At 42.0% G+C, this 16,883-nt stretch overlaps 1 long non-coding RNA gene across 1 annotated transcript in view; it reads left to right on the forward strand.

Annotated features, from left to right (window-relative positions):
* Positions 1-501: 501 nt before the first annotated feature.
* LOC115610546 overlaps positions 502-16,883 on the forward strand; it is a 64,405-nt gene continuing 48,023 nt past the window's right edge. Inside the window, exon 1 of the long non-coding RNA XR_003992275.1 lies at positions 502-554. This is a non-coding gene — a long non-coding RNA (uncharacterized LOC115610546). The remainder of the gene's footprint in view (positions 555-16,883) is intronic.

Genomic DNA, 16,883 nt, shown 5'->3' on the forward strand with positions numbered 1-16,883 from the left:
GAGCAGACTTCTTGACATCATGCACATCCCCTTGAGCAACATAAAAAATAAATATTTTAAGCTTACATGGAAACAGGTGAGTCCAAAAGAGCAGAAAGGGATCTATGCTTCCCAGAGTACAAACTCCAAGCATTAACAGATGAATCCAGACAGTGATTATAAAGCCCAGAGCTGGTTCATATACTCAGGCTGCAAACATTAGAGTCTGAGTGTAAAATTGTCTGATAGGATTGTTTTCTATCTTTATAACAAGAATAGTTTCAGTTCTTCGTATACTTAGGGAAGATGGATGAACAGATACTGATGTTGTCAAGTTGTCTAAATGCCTAATGGGAGTGAAATCAAAATAGAACGCTTGAATGCTGCAACTGTAAATTAATTAGGTAAATTTTCCTAGCTTCATGCAGCCAGAGCATTCTCATCAGACCTGTCATATTCTGTTAATCTTCTTTGCATAACAAATATTTTAGTGCTTGTTTTTTTTTCTTTACAGAACCTAAATTTCATGTGGGAATTGCAGGAGGAAAGGTTGGATCCATGGTCACTAACCTAAGGTATTCTTGGCTGTTCACTTGCCTGTTCTTGCCTGAGGTTACTGCTGGAGATACTGTATCGTTGGGTAGATAGCAGCAGGAGGTCTGTTGGATGTTTTCTGCTGTACCTTGGTACCTTTGTGCATAGCTTGCAAGCTGAGAAAAGGGCCCTCTGCGGTGCTCTGGCACCTCAATACCTGACTCCTGTGGTTTACGAGTGGAAACAGTGGTGGATACCACCTTGCTGATTCCTAATCCATCTTCACCGTGTCCCTTCCCTGTATTTTCCCAGTGGTTTGGCTGCCAAGATGTGCTAGGGAAAGGCATGGCTAGGGGCAGGGCATCAAGCAAGATTTGTTGACAGCATGGGAGCTTTTGGACTGAACAAGGGAGGTTGGGACTATAGAGGAGTTTATTTGCATGCCTCTCTGTCTAGATGGTTCATATAGTTATTTTCTGTTCTTATCTTGCTTTAGTTAACATGCAACTGAGAAGAATATCTGAGCTATTTTAGATGATTCGTTGCCTGAGATGTAGGAGTGCAGTGTTTGCTGTTCTGATGCTGGAAACAATCATCTCTGCTCTCGAAATAAAACATTTCCAACTGCCTGGCTTTGGGGTTCCACTTTAATTCTATGTGCTAATGTGCTGGTTTTCTGTATTAATGCAGATTAGCTGAAAATAACCTGGCACATTAGGATTTTCTGTTCTTCTTATGCATTATAATCTCTTTGCTTTGGATGATGTTTATTACATAGTGAGATAATAGGTTTAGTGCTTCTATGGCCTCTGTAACATGTTCTTTTTGTGCTCCCACTCAGAACTACTCTTGCTTAGCTAACCTTTCAAGCCAGTAATCAGTCCGGCACAATTACCCTGGGCACACTGGCAGCCATTTGGAGGACTCTCTTGGGTTGAGTCCCAATGCAGATCTGCTGCAAACAGAACAGGCATATGAGCTTATTAATTTTGGCTTATTAATTTCTTTCATTGCAGCTGCAACCAACTCAAGGGCCTTCTCCAGCCCTTACCCCTGGGCTCCTTCCCAGCTGCTTTGTTTAGGATGACATTTGGGAGCTCAGTAGACAAGATTAACAGAGACCCTTCTTGGCTACCAATGCATTTAAGGCCACCTTGAAGCGCTGTTGAAGGGATTCTACCAGCATGGGTGATGTGGGGAGGATGGCCTATATTCATCTTGGTTGCAAACAGACTAGTTCTGCTGCATCTATATGTGTTGCTGCTGAGTTTTGCGTAGCTCAGTAATGTCTCTAATCCTCTGGCCAGATGTCTGAGTGTGTTGTAAGGTCAGACGTGTTAAACTTCAGAAGTCCACATAGAGTCCGCTTGTTTAAATGCTGCATGTTCACAGATTCCTGGGGCCTACATAGCTTCAGATCCCCTGTGCTATAGTCTTCCAGCTCTTTGAATGTGTTCATTCTGCGGTGTGCATACGTATTTGTTTTTCCTCCTTTCTGTATCTTCCCAAGTATGTTTCTTACAGCCTGCCTTATCTCCTCCTCTTCTGCACAGGGGATCTGAAGTTACACAGTCACAGCCAGCACTTCTGTTATTTTTTGGCAGAGCTTTGCCTACCGTACTTTTTGGGTAGCAGATGCTCAGTAGGAGCCTTGCTAAGCAGTTGGGTGTGGTGAGTGGTGCTGTTGTGCCCTGCATTATGCCTGGCTGTGCTTTAGGCCCCTTTTCCTTAAAGACCTGCTGCTTGTGCTGGCCTAGCTAAGAGCAATTCCCTCATCTCTTTGCAAAAGCGCTTTCAGAGAAGAAAGCTTGAGATGTGTCTTTGATACAGAGCAGGAGCAAAGAGAAGGGAGTCAGTCTTACTAAGGCAATTAATTCTGCTGCTGACAGTGAGTTTATGTGCTCATTGTTCTAACTTTCTTTTCTCTGAAGACGACTTTTGCAAATGGATGGAGATTGTCAAAGTCTGTAGCTTCAGATAGTATGCCATCTTTAACATTGCAGTGAGAGGAGGCTCCACCATCTGTCATCGCTGGGAAAATGGCAACATTACCATTGCCTTTGTCTTCACAGGATTAAAACATGACATCAGAGGCAGTCTACATCTTCTCTCTGGTTTTTGTGCAAGGATTTTTTCTTTTCCCCTTTTTGCAGTTTGCTTCTATTTGGGAGATAATGAGGACTACTGTCTTCCATATGCCTTTTATCAGGGAACAGTGCTCTTCAGCAGACTCATTAAAATAGTGGATGGCCTCAGACAGTTAATAATGTCTTAAACCTTCTTGCTGTCCAGCAGCAGGAAAGCTTTCCAACATGGGATGTAACTAGAAGTATAGCCTCACAAATGACAGTCCTTCTACCATATCCTTTAAGACATCAGACAGAAAAATCTTGTATTGATACCACCAAACCAACATGAATGATTTGCTTCATTCAGGTGGGTGGCATAATCAGTTTGGCCATTGGAAATGGATGGCTTTTGGACTGGGGGGCAACAGCAACTCTTTGGGTGCACAGGATTTGTAGTGGAGTTAGCGAGGCGTGTTGTAAATGTGGCTGAGGGGAGAAAAACGAAATCTCCCATGGAGGCTATCATGATTGAGGGGAAAAGAACTTGGGCTCACCAAGTCCTTCAAGCTATGCTGTCAAAGAAATGCATGTCCTGGTTAATCCACCACTTCTGATGACAGGTTGCATATGGTGGACTGCTTGAAACGTGCTTTCTTTGTCCAAATTCTCATTCCTTAAAACCTGGCTTTGGAAACTGTATTAGTAATAAAAGAGGTGGCTTCTGCTGTAGAAAAAAATGTGTAAAGCACAAGTCTATGAAATACATGTGTTTAGCTTAATGGAGTTCAGCTTTCCTCATATAATCCGGGTCAGAATTCAAGATAAATTTGGTGGTCCTAACAGGGTCTGGCCATCTGGGAGCCCAGCTCTCATTTAGACACAGATCAGATCTTAGAAGCTGCTGCATTTTCAGTCCTTTGTTCTTCCCTGGAGGTAGTGGTACTACTGAGCAATTGCAAAAACTCAGCTATTTTGTTGCCTTACTGAATGAGTACTCATTCAGTCATGAAGCACACAGTGACTGGCACCCAGGTCTGTTATGTGATACCCAGTTTAATTGAAATCAGGAATTGTTTTCAAATAGTCATTAGTAATAGAGTACCACAGCCGGATGACACAGTAGGATGTGTGTGAACCAGGTTCTTTGGGAAATCATATACAGGGTCTCAAAGGTATTTTTAAGGCCTTTCAGTTTACTTGACTATTTCAAGTAACATTGGAGATGAGGTCCTCGGAACTTGTTTAGGGTGGGTGAGCCTGTGACGTATGAGACAAAGTCCATTTTGCTATGGGAACTGAAGGAAAAAACCTCTAGCTCAGATTTCTTGGAAGTCAGTCTGTTTTCCTGTGAGCATGCAAGTGCCTTATATGTACTTTAGCAGAGCTGAGCTCCAGTCCCTACCTGGCATCTCTATACGTTGATCTCATTCAAATAACAACAGGTGGTTGTTTATAGGTTGCATTATAAGTAACTGAGATTACTCACATGGGTAACATTAGAGATCAAAGCTGTAAGGAAGTGTATGTATGACCAGGGCCTTAGCGTTTGATGGGTGCTTATGAACTGTAAGGAACATCTGCTCTTGGTGGGTAGCAATTTCTTTTCTATATTGGATACTGAAGTGGGTTATCATACTGTGGAATGGGTTTTCTTCTTCCTTTCATCTCCATGGCATTTCTCCCTTCCTGTTCTGATTTCATATGGATTGAACAGTCATGATGAAAGAGAGGTAAGCAAATACGTACAGAAACAATTTAGCTTTGTACGGTGTCAGATGCTGTTATGAGAAATGAGGTTTTGCATAACTGAAGAATTTTGATGTGCCAAGTCTGGGGAGAGCTGCATAAGGTCTTCTGTCAGAAATGTCAATCAGCTGTCCTCCCAGATGCACATGGTCTGCTTGATGTGCTGATGTGGCCAGTGTGAAAAATTCCGATTTCTCAGAAATTAACCTTCAATGTTTGTTTATTCTGAAGAACAACAAGTTTCTGGGCCTTATGGATGCAAGGAGTGGCTTTCAGATATGGACCAAGAGTAAAGGATGTCTTTCAAAGCAAGGCTTCCCCTTTCCTACCCAAAGCCCCTGCCCCAGCTCCTTGGAGGGCCCAAAGCTGATGATTATACTTTAAGCTGAATTTTAAAAAACATCAAGATTTGTATGCCTGTCTCATTGCAGCATTAGTATTAATTCTGTATTTGTCGGTTGAGGAGCTTAGGAAGGCTGTGTGGGTGCTTTTGGGGCTTGCAGCCATGAATATGCAGTGGAGAGAGTTTATTGAGCCGTTTTCTCCTCTTTGTCTTTCATTTCTACATAGCTTCTTTGATTGAGCTGGAATTATTCTGGTGCATCACCATGGGGTGGTGAGAGGATCTGAGTCCATCTTCAGCCACGCATTTGGTAGCTGAAGGCAGCAATTCCCAATGAGGCTTCTTGGCCTCAGAGTGCATAAAATGTACCTCAAGGTCCCCAATGCCCTTGGTGGCCCTGGGACAGGCTTGTGCTCTCATTCCCATGCAATAGCCCCAGGGAAGCCAGACCCCCTCCTCCCCTCAGGACCTGCTAGACAATGCCTGTGCAGAAGACTAACCACCTCTGGAGACTTCAGGGCTAGGGATGGGGACAGTGTAGGTTTGGGAAGAATGACTCAAGTAACACTCGAAACTCCACTGTTCTTTTATTGATGTCTGGGGACATGTGCAGGCCTGCTGTGCACCTCCCTTGTGTGCCCTGGCACATTTGTTGGAGGTCAGTCAATCTCCATAGGTTCAAACTCTTCTTCAGGGTCAACCTCCAGCAGCTTCTTGTCATTTTTCACATGACAACTGCCACATCATTTAGCCCATTCTTCAGGCTTTGTGGCACACCACCTGATGTTTGAACACACCTGATGCACTATCCCTGCCTATGTTTACCTGCACCACGCCTGCTCCTGGTCTTCTTGGCACTCCAGGAGCAAGAGACTTGATGATCTGTAGGCCAGCCCGCAAAAAGAATTTCAAGGGAGTGAGGCAGAAAACATTGCTTTGGGTCAGTAGATTACATGCTCCTGTGTTTTGTGCAGCTAATTATTTCAGCATCTAGTAAATAAGAATTGAATATAGACAAAATCTGCCTTTGGTGTCCTGATGTTACCTCCAGCAAAACTAACTACAAGGCAGGAAATTATCTAGGTAGTTGCTGGAAGGATTTGGTGGGAAATACCCAACTGTTCTTCCACAAGAGAGGGCACATGGGGGACTGAGTAAAGCAAGGAGAATGAAGCACTTAGCTTGACAACTGCATTTAGTTCCCATCCTGCATGGTCCCAAGTGCAAAGATAAGAATCAACTATTTTTTAAGATACTGCAGACAGCTTTTGCCAGGAAGGGATAGATTGACTTTTTACTGGCTCCTTACCATTTTTGATCAATAGCTTCACAAATGGGAAGGAGTTAATACTCTGCCATCTTATTTCTTTTTAAGTGCTTTATTTTAATCTTTCTTTTTTTATTTTCTTCTTCTGTATTAAAAAAAAAAAAAAAAAGGTAGTATAAAATGCTCAAGGATTAAAGTAACTTTCCCAGCCCAACAATTTGGATTTCTGTCACTTCAAAAGCAGTTTCTTTTGAGGAACATGAACACTGGATTAAAGCTTTATTCCAGACTGGTAATTAAAAGGCTAAATCCCATATACAACATTACAACTTTAATGTGACTGGAAGAGGATTGTTCATTAGACCCTGTGGGGATTTCTATTATGGCTTTGGGGACTGATAGCCACGTATCTCACTGACAATCCTGTTATGGAAGACACCAAGCCACACAGCTCTCATGTTACCGCTCTCCATTGGTGTTATTTTGAGCAGCTGCCACCTTGCACAGAGGAGCTGTGGATTCACATTTTATCCCTGCCAGACAAATGCTTGTGCGGATGCACCTGTGTAAGCCCCAAAGACATCCCCATCTGCCACAGAGCCATTATTCCTGCCTGTAGATCAGGTTCATCACATACTTTTAGTGGAGGAAATCCACACTATGGTTCATGACAGCCCCTAGAGTGGGCTTGAATTACCCGACTCATTTCCTGGCACAGGCCACCAAGGAAAGCTAACTACAAATGGGCTTTTGCTGATGGCTAGTGCCTAGTGCCTAGGCGGTAAGGAAATGCTGCTCCTCTTCAATTGGCTTGCTTAAACACCTCAGGAGTTCACTGGGTGTGATTTAGGAGGCTAGGTCTCCTGCAGTTTGCAGAAATACAGTAGAAGAGACTCATCCATCTCTAGTTTGTAATATGCATATTAAAGCAATAGAAGCTTTAAGTATGTATTGAGCTAGCCTAGTTACTGATAATAGTCTACCAGCAATCACTCTTATGTCACACCAGGTCCAGTTTTGGGGCACAAATACCACTTGGCCCCAAAAGCTGGGGCCAGTTGGTATGCTTACTGTACCTTCACCTAAAGTAGTAGTGCTGTAGTTCTGAAAAGGTTTTTCTGGTGTATATTTCTCTGGTATAAGCCTGGATTTGTCAGCTTCATTGTTGAGAATTTTATGGTTTTGTCTGTCTGTAGGCTTTGGATTTTCAAGGCAGCTTGACTTTGGTGTTTATAGTTGACTGTATTTTCGAAGAATGTAAATAATTTTTTTTTTTTTCCCTTTTTTTTTCTTCTCCCCCCGAACAAGTACAGTTACGTTGCTGGAAAATCTGATTTGGAAACAATAAAAATGATAATTTGAGAAAATGTCACCATTTTCCTTATTTTCCACTTTTCTTAGAGCAATAAGGCACCCAGGCATTTCTGTAAGAGTTTTAGTCCCTCTTAAGCCAGGGTTTATCTCCCTGAAAGCTGCTCTGATTCAACTTGAACTGATTCAGATTAAACTCTTCCTTGCAAAAAGACACAGGGCTCTAGCCTGACAAGGCTGGGACAGGATGGCTGTCGCGATGGCACTCTGTGCTAGTATATCTGAAATAGATTTGTGCATGTTTTGGGGGCCAGGGGATGCAGCTATTTGGGACTATTGCTGCCCTTTACTTTTTGTGGTTTTACTGTGGCTAATCAGTGAGCTTGTAATAGATGTCAAATCTGAGAACTCTCAAGTTCTGTTCTCAATATAGAAATTCATTGTATATAAAAAAAAAAATCAAACAAAAGGCCCAGTCCCCTCTCTGTGTCTTAGTTATTGCTTCTTATGCCCTCAATTCCCTGAGATACCAAACATATCTCATACACAAAATGATAGCCTTCTGTGAACTTACCGAAATGGAAACGGATTGTGTTGTGAGCAGGTACGTTGCTGTGGCAGCTGAAGAGAAAGCTTAAGGAATGATGTCTTGGGGCATTGCTGTATTACCATACTGAGCTATTTGCTAATTTGAGATTTTAATGGAGTAAATTGCTGAAATTTTAAAGTCATAATGTTATAAAGAGTTTGAAATATTTGGAGCCATCAAAACTGCTTCTGTCCTGAAGAATTACAACAGAAAGTTCTAGTTATTGTGTCTGGCATCTATTGTGCAAAGTGGATGTCATAGGCACTAGGTCTGCATTTCAGCACACATGTTGCAGGGCAAAGGAGCTGTATTGCCTCCACTCAAGCCAGTAGGAGCCCTGCATCCCCCCATTTGGCTCTTGAACACAGAAAGTGATTTTTCAGTGCTGGTCATCTTGGGTCTAAAAAGTCCTTGAGAACTTGCCATGTTAAATGACTGTAGGAAAAGGTCATGTCAGACTGACCGAGTGACTCTCTTCCTCTTGTCTTCCTCCTGTATTTCTCATATAATTTGAAGCCATCCATCAATTTCATTGTCATTGCATTGACTCTTTGCTATTATGAGCCATTAATATTGTAAGAACCGTATACTGCCTATGTAGCCTGGCTAATTATAAAGGACAAAACAGGTACCTTGCAAAAGTCATGCACGTTTTGGGGAGTAAGCCCAAAAGTTCTCTGTCAATGCTGTAATTTAAAGTCAAGCAGTGGAAGCTGCAGTAGCAAAGCATTAATGTGACTGATGTGGGCATGATCTGCTAAATCACCCCAAAAAAGGCCTTTTAAAGTCAAAAGCAAAAATTCTGCACAGCCAGATTTGACTTAATTTCCCTAAAGCCTTTTTTGTACCCTTCTGGAAATATAGACGGCCCTGAAAATGAGGTCTGATTGCAGTTTTATACTCCTTTTTTCTGCTTCCTAAGAATTATGAAAGACTGGAGCCTTTTGAGTCTGGTGGGACCTGCTGGGCACCAGCTACTGCATGCTCCTGTTGGATAGGTATCCTGAGCCTGGCAGGCTGCTCTGATGCTCTCAGGGATGAAGAAGCTCTGCACTGTTCCAAAGGTGGGTGGCAGAGGTTGTCACCATCCATATGGCTTCCAAGAAGCCAGCTCTGCCCTTCAGGCGGGAAGTCAAGCACTGCAGGAAGTGTTGACTGTTTGGTCTGTAATTAAAAGAAAGGTACTTACAAGGACCTATTCATATCCTTTATGATCTCCCCCAGGATCGTTTAACTGACTAATTTGGACAGCCCAGACAACAAATGAGGACTTGGTCTCCTCTCTTTCTACAACTCTGTAAACATAATCCTTGATTGATTGGCCTCTAATACATCAGACCTAAATGAAAAATTAATTAGATTGGCTACAACCCTGAACTGAGCACTTTGCCGCTTTGTTGTTTTGTCCATTTGATCCTTTCTTCTTTGATTTATGGGCAAAGGAGAAAGGGGAGAGAAAAAAGAGGAGGAAAAAGAAGTTTGTACTGGATGTCATTTGAAGTCAGATGGGTTTATTGAAAACTGAGCTCTGCTCAGCCAAGAAACAAAATGAGCAGCAACCGCATCCCCCCAGCATATGCTGTAGAGGTGGGAAGGTCCAGAGGGAGCAGCTCCTTCCCCAAAACTTATGGCTTAAGCAAAGCTCCCCAGTTTTGGCAATCTGGATTTCCCCTGGTGGTATCTATGGCTCCAGTTTCCCGACTCGCATGCCCCTTCCCTTTGAATATTCTTTTTCTCCCTGAAATTACAGGGCTGGTGCTATGGATCTGCCTTTGAAAAGGTCAGTAAAAATATGTTATGTTGGAGGCGGCAAGGATCACCATTGCTGATAGTCACAAGAAATGCTGGAGGCTGTGAGAACTGGCCAATAGGATTTCAGTTTGTCTTGGAAGAATCTTCTGACTTTGTTGCATACTGCATCATCTAAACACATGACAGCCACCATGCTTTAATAATCTCAAAGGATAAAGTGTTCCTTGTGGTGAAAAATAAACCAACTGCTTCCTAGGTTTGTAAAGTCATGTATCATTTGGAGCAGAGTTAGATAACTTGCTAAATACATTAAAAAACCCCAAACAACCCCAAACAAAAAACAAACCAAACCAAAACCACAGTGAAGAGTGGAAAAAAAATATCTGAGCTTGACACATCTAAGTGTGGAGGGCAAGTGAACAGCATATTGTTAATCACAGCCAAATTTTGCCAAAGCCCAAGGCCCAGAAAGGCAGCTGAAAAGTAGCAGCATATTAAAAACAAACGAGTCGTATGGCCAGGAGGAAATAATGCGACTCTACTGTGAGGCACATTTGAAATGAGAAACTTCTGTTGTCTAAAGAGTTATTAAAAGTGAGGGCAGAAATTAATTTGAATTTCAGAGAGCAGTTATATGGGAAGATACATATGAATGGTTGCCTTAGCGTGGCTTTATTCTGAAACAGAAAACGTCTGAGCCAGGTTTGAAAAAAAAACTGTTGTTTTTTTTTTTTTTTTTGTAAAAAGCATAGGAAATCCAGAAGAAAAATCTCATTTGAAAGAAATTACTTTGATATAAGCTATGATGGCCTATTTCAAGAAAGCTTTTAAATGCAAAATTAAAGTTTTGCATGCATATGATGTCAAAGCTCTGCTGCTTCCAGAAAGCTTTTCAGCAGCTGCCCGGACACAGGAGACCAATAAACAACACATCCAGGCTGGAGTCTTGATTTCCTGCTCAGAAGACGCTTTCTTTACAAGCCATTCCTCCTCCCACTTTCTTCCTCTCCCTCTCATTCCTTGCTTAGTTTTACAGGATTCAGCCTCAAAGCACTATCCTGAAAACCAGTCTGTGTGGTTTTGAGGTAGAAACTACAGCGAGTGTGTGTGCACATGGTTTGTGTGCCACATTTATAAATAGACTTTTAAGAAGGCTTAGTTGTTCTGAGTTCACCTGACTGGAGGGGGAACCACAAAATTTAGATTTTTTCCATTTCCAGGTCAAAACCTCCTGTGGTAAGCCAGGCAGAGTGGATATTTCTGCCAGGATTTCTACAGTCCTTACACAGATTAATTAGGAGGCTGGTGCCAGCTCAGAGGGCTCTACCTCACATCTTGTAATGAAAGCTTTCAAAAGGACTCCTCTTTTTCTTTTTCCTACCATAAAAGCAAATTTCACAGCATGATATTTTTTCACTAAATGAAGGCACAGGTTTTTCTCCAGCTGGAGTGCAGTGCAAGCCAGCCTCACTCACAAGACAAGCTGGAAAATGCTCAAACTTCAAGCAGTGGTGACATGTATGAGGCAGGTCTGCACCTGCAGGAAGGGGGGCTACTTTAATGTTCACAGGTTGAGCGTGTGTAGTACCCAGCAGTTTGTTTCAAATATTTTTTCCTGATTTCCCAGTTTGATTGCTGAATATGAATTCAAAGGGCCCATGGTGTGTTTTGGAGGGTAAAGCCTGGGATTTCAGTCCTAAAAGGAATTTTCCTGACTTCAGGGCAGGCATGCGGTGCCGTGTTTCATGTGTAACATGTAGCCTTACCTATACTTCAGCCAGTTTAGTTGTCTTTGAAAAGGGTAATTTCTGTTCCCGTTACCCTGGTGAGATTCTGCCTTCCAATTCTGCTGAAAATTATATAGCACGTTCAGGCTCCTGGTCCGATTTTAGTGCACTTTTTTACTGGGGAATCTTTTCCCCTGCAATGCTGTGGTGAATTATACTGGGACTATTTCCAGGTTTTCTGTGGGCTTCCCCACTTTATTATCCTAATGGTTATCTTTGAGAGTTATAAATGAGACTAGAGTGGGACGAGAGGGCTGTTTTACCCAAAGCCATTTTCATGTTTGATGAAGATGGTGCCTTACCTAAAATGGTACTATATGAATGTATTTCATCTAGTAAAAGGAGAACAGGCATGGGCATTACCATATTTTTCTCATTACAGATTTCAGACTCACATCCCCTTGAATTTTCTCAAAAATTCTGCTATCTCCAGGGAAGAAGTGTCTGAACACCTCTGTGAAATAAATGATAGCAGCCCCTTCTTTGGACAGGAAAGGCCTGCCTTTGGTTAAGGATAAGAAATCCATACCACAGCTGGATCAGGGAGGCAAAATCTGTGCAGGGCATTGGGCACTGAAGGTTTGGTAGCAGTGTGCCTGCACTTACAGCCACTGTTCTGTCAGTTGGGATTTTCAAAGGAGTTTAGGAGTTGTATGTCTATGACATCTGGCTACTAAATGCAGTTAAGTTACACAGAAGAGCCCTCCATCCTCTCTATGGTTGCAGTAACACTTCAGAAATTTGGCTGTATCACAAGCAAGCATGGGCAACAACACTTCTTTCTGCTAAAGAGAGTGCACATAAACCGTTACATTTTCCTCCCTTTGCATTTCTAGTCAGCTTTCCTCCAAAGATCCTCGTTGGTTGCTGGTTCAACTATTCGAACATAATTTTATGTTTAATTCGCTATTTTGGGGGATTTTTTCCTTAGAAAATAGCATGGGAAATACTCTCAGGAGCAGTGTAGAGAGCTCAACTAGCAGTGGCTGTGATTCCTGCTCCCCTGTTGCAGACTGTTTTCACTTCATTGCTGGTGACACAGGCAAAGCTACTACTAAAAACTTGCTTAGTGACTAGTTTAACACTTTCAATTTTCAGTGAAAACCACCAACCTTTAATTTTTCTGCAAATTCTTATTTTCTATAAGCTTTTGTTTTCTGCAGATTGTCTCAGGGGAAAAATATTTCTTTTTCTGCTTTTTGGCTGCTTGGCCCTGTGTCTGGAGCCAAGTACAGGTAGAGAGGAGAAATTGTGATGTAACTTTTAAATAAATACATTTAAGAATCTACCACCGAGAGTTCTTTTATAACTTTTTGGACATTATCAGATGAAGCCATTAGTTTCTGAAAAGGATTAACATGAAAATCTTTGGAGTTAGAAAATTGTCTTTGCCAGTTAGCTCTGTGAGAATGGAATGGCTTGGGGTTTTTTTCTTTTACAATCAGGAAAATGACATGTTGAAACTTTAACCTGATCAGATCAGTGTCTGAGAACTCAGGGTGAAATATTATCCCTCTTAAAGGCAGTGTCAAAGTCCCCACTGATTTTAGTAGAGTTACAATAAATCCTTGTGGAAAATGACACATCGCATGGAAGTATTCTCAAGTTTTTCCTTTTTTTAGTAATATATCTCTTGAGCCATCTATCCTGTACTTCATCTCTTCTCAAAAAATACAGCTTTCCTAGAGAAAACTAGATCTGGTGATCCATTACGTGTTACATAGCTGTAAGCTTTTGCATTATTGCGAGAGCAATAGGCTGAATCAGATACTCTGAATGAAGTACATCCTTAACTTTTGGGGTGACTGGGATCACATACGCAGTTCTATGAACCCTCTGTCTTGTAAGTACTTCTATCATTTTTAGAATGACACTCAGTAGTGTGAGGTGTGGGAACAATTTCTTCACTGCCATCTCAGAAATATGTTAGTATCAGGAGTGTGTGTTCAAGCAATAATAATTAAATGGCTGGTTCTTCAGCTGGTGTTTCTGTTAGTGTTATTAAACCCATTTATGAGCTGGTTGCTTATTGCTTGCTGAATGGAGCAAATGAAGTTGCCGCTTCAGCCTTAGAAAGGGCAGATGGAATAGTCCATAGATTTGTGTTAGGGGCACAAATGAAGACAGGGTCGCATTAGTAGAGACAACCTCAATGGGAACATTATTCTTTCCTATTAGCTCCAACACAGGCAAATATGACTGCCTGCCTGCCATGCAGGGAGATACTGTGCTGGAAGGATGGAGGGGAAAAGATTAGTAGACTGCTATTTCAGACTCCTTTGGGTCGTCAGAAGTGCTCAGCCTTGAGTAGTTGCCCTGCTGAGCACCAGGAACTGTGATGACCCAGTATCAAGCTACATGAGGTTCAAATGAGAACTGAGCTTGTTTAGGAACTTCTCTCCAACTCCTGTGTTGAGCTGGTTTAGAAATCTGTGTCTTTAACTGCAAAACTTTGACTTGCACGTTGATCTCATTATTTCAAGCCTGTAAATAGTTTCTATGATACAGCTCAGTTACATTATGTATTCAAGGTTTCCATTTGCTTCTATCTTAGTTTATTTTATTACAGGCAATGATACAGCCCAGAGGATTTTTCTTCATATCAAAGCTGCCAATACTTTCCTCATAAAATGTAGTCTCTATGTGATGGAAATGGGCTCAGCCTACAAGGCAAATATTCTGAAGTCAATATCAACATTACAAATATCTCACTGGTCTGGAATTGGGTAGGACCCAATCCTGCAAACATCCTCATGAATAGTTTACCTCAAGTTACAGAATTCCTCTCAATTTCAATTAAGTTGCTTTAACGTAACATGCCTGAGTTTGTAGGATGGCATTTTAGGCTTTTATTCAGCACAGCACTTCAGTGGGCTTAAAATTAGGAATAGGCTTGTGTTCAAAGTGAAGCACATGCTTTGTGTTGCCAAATGAGGATGCTTTTCAGTCCCTTTGCTGAATCAGAGGCCTCATCCTTGTTTCAGCTGAGCTCTTCTGCTGCCCTAGACCCTGCCTAAATTTAATGAAGCTGTTGGTACATGGGGCTTTAAGCTCAAATTGTAAAAATCAGAATTGCAGCTCATCATTTGCAATTAACAACTGGTGACAGTTATGACAATGAAGCAAATAATAAGTGCATTAACTTATTAATAGTTCATTTCATGAGTTTCAGGTCACTTTGTGTGACAGTGCTGAAGGCTGGCTTTGGCAAGCTATGTTTCTGGTCAGTGCCCAATGTGCTGCTTAAAATGGATTAGATTTCTGTCCTGAATTTCCTCATCCTGTTAGCAGAGGAGGGCTGTTTGGGGCCTTATTGTTGAGGATAATTTATTGAAAGCTGAAGGAAAGGAAAAGTTGAAGTAGCAGCCTGACCTAGTCAGCCAGTCGGATGCCCTTGCAGACTGTGCTTCTTGCAGACTAGTCGTGCATATGTAGGCTTAATTCTCTTTGCCTTTACTTGCAAATAAGAAGTTGGAGGTGCCAGTTTAGCAAAATGAAGTAATTTTACCTTCTAAAGAAGCCAGTAATGAGGGGAGGGAAAGTAACCACTGAGGGTCTCCGAAGCCTTAATCTACAAAACATTCTGCTTCATTTTGATGCCTAACCAGTTTTTAAAATGCTTAAATAATACCCCAAGTCATTTTCACACAGAATTTTTTACGTTATAAAGTCAATTGCTTTGACCTACCATTGCTGTTGTTCATTGCCTGCAATTCTTACCAGAATCTCACCTGAAATTGTTGTGGAGATGCCAAGAAATTATTATGTTGCTGAGTTATTTCATACCCTGATCGCTTGCCCTGTTCCAGTAACTTCTATTCCTGGTTCAGAGCGACTATCCCATGTTACATTTGAAGAAATTTAACTTTCATTTCTAGGCAGGAAATGTTTTTTTGGTGTGTAAAATCTGTTGTCTAGCATTTGCAGTAGGAGGGGCACAGAAATGGGGAGTGCTTCCTTTTGAAGGATGGATAGCAGATGGTTTCTCTCTAGCAAGCTGCTTTGTGGCCTTTATGTTGGAAAATGATGCCATCAGTAAAACCAGCCTCGTCCTGTCACCTGTTCTGATTACAACATGTTGCAGGCTGTCATCAGGTAACACTTGGTGTCCCCCCACTCTTGATCCTGGTTTTTTTGAGCTTGGATTAAGTGTAGCCATTTAACTGGGTTTGGTTGTGGATCCTTGTCCCATGTGACAGCCAGAGACGATCTGGTGCATCTGGGAGAGGGGATGGAAATGCTGGGCTTGCCCCACACCCTGCTTGCTGCTTTTCTGTGGGTCTTTGCTGAAACCTGCTCTCAGACATGCTCAGCTCATGTGTGTGAGAAGACAGGGTGGGAGCACATGGCACCTAGCACTGACACAAGCCTGCTCAGATTAAGGCAGGAGCAGTGCCAGCAGGTTGGGGTGCCCAAAAATATGGGCAAGGGGAAAGCAGCCAGTGCAAGCTGGGTGCCAGCTTACTGATGGATGTAGAAGGACTAACAGATCGAAATAAATGCAAATCCTGAGTGTAATCACTGACCCAATAAGTCATGCTTGTTTAGTGGATAGGAAGAAGAGAATATAGCACTAAAGACAACTGTGATACAGTCATTGAGTACTTTAGCTTGAGATATTTTTCCAGGGGTAATTAACATATTTAACTTATTTCTGAAGATTTACAAACATTAAATGCCACTAAGTATTCCACGCCATGAATGTCAAAGAAGCTGATATAACTTTGGAAGCATATATTTCATCCATCATAACACTCTTGTCACTTAAATGGCACTCAATCCACTTAAAATTACAGCGATTATGGAAGAACATCAAATTTCATCAGCAGTGATTACACTGTGATTATCACACACGCACTTCTCAGGGCTCCTTTTGCTCTTATGCGACTGCCAGTTTGCAAATACATGTTGAGGAAGAGTGTTTGGGGCTTGGGAGATAAACCTGGTGTTTCCATCTATCAGTCAGTCTTTTCAGCATGTTAATTTGTGCTTTGGGGAGAGAAATTTAACTGTTAAGGGTGATTTGAAGCAGGAAGAAAGTTAAAGTCTCAGTGAAGACCTTCTCCATCTGCAGAGGACCACACTAGTAAACTGGTTAACTGTAGGGGATTTTGGTCAGCCGCTTTAGTGTCTTTTCCTGACCTTCCTTCATCAATGCACTGACACCTGTTCGAGCCTGGAATCACCTTTTCCAGGCAAGGGGATGGACATCTACGTAATCTTCTCTTAGTAGAAAAGTTGGGAGGAAGTCTTTTCATTCTCTTGTTTACATCCTTGCTTATATGCCTGCTTATATGTGGGTTTTCTGAGCAGGCTTTGCCACTCGGTCCAGCCTTGTGGACAGGACAGGAGTCCGTGTCAGCTATCAAATAAGAGAAGTTATAAGGCGGCAATCCATGTGCGATAAGCACTGACTGCTCTGCCCTGCTTTGATTGTTCTTGCTATCTGGTATCTCCAGCTGCTTGCAAACAATCTCTGCACCCAAACCAAACTAGCAAAACCTTT

The sequence above is a fragment of the Strigops habroptila genome, chromosome 7, assembly GCF_004027225.2.
Source record: "Strigops habroptila isolate Jane chromosome 7, bStrHab1.2.pri, whole genome shotgun sequence".
Classification (NCBI taxonomy): domain Eukaryota; kingdom Metazoa; phylum Chordata; class Aves; order Psittaciformes; family Psittacidae; genus Strigops; species Strigops habroptila.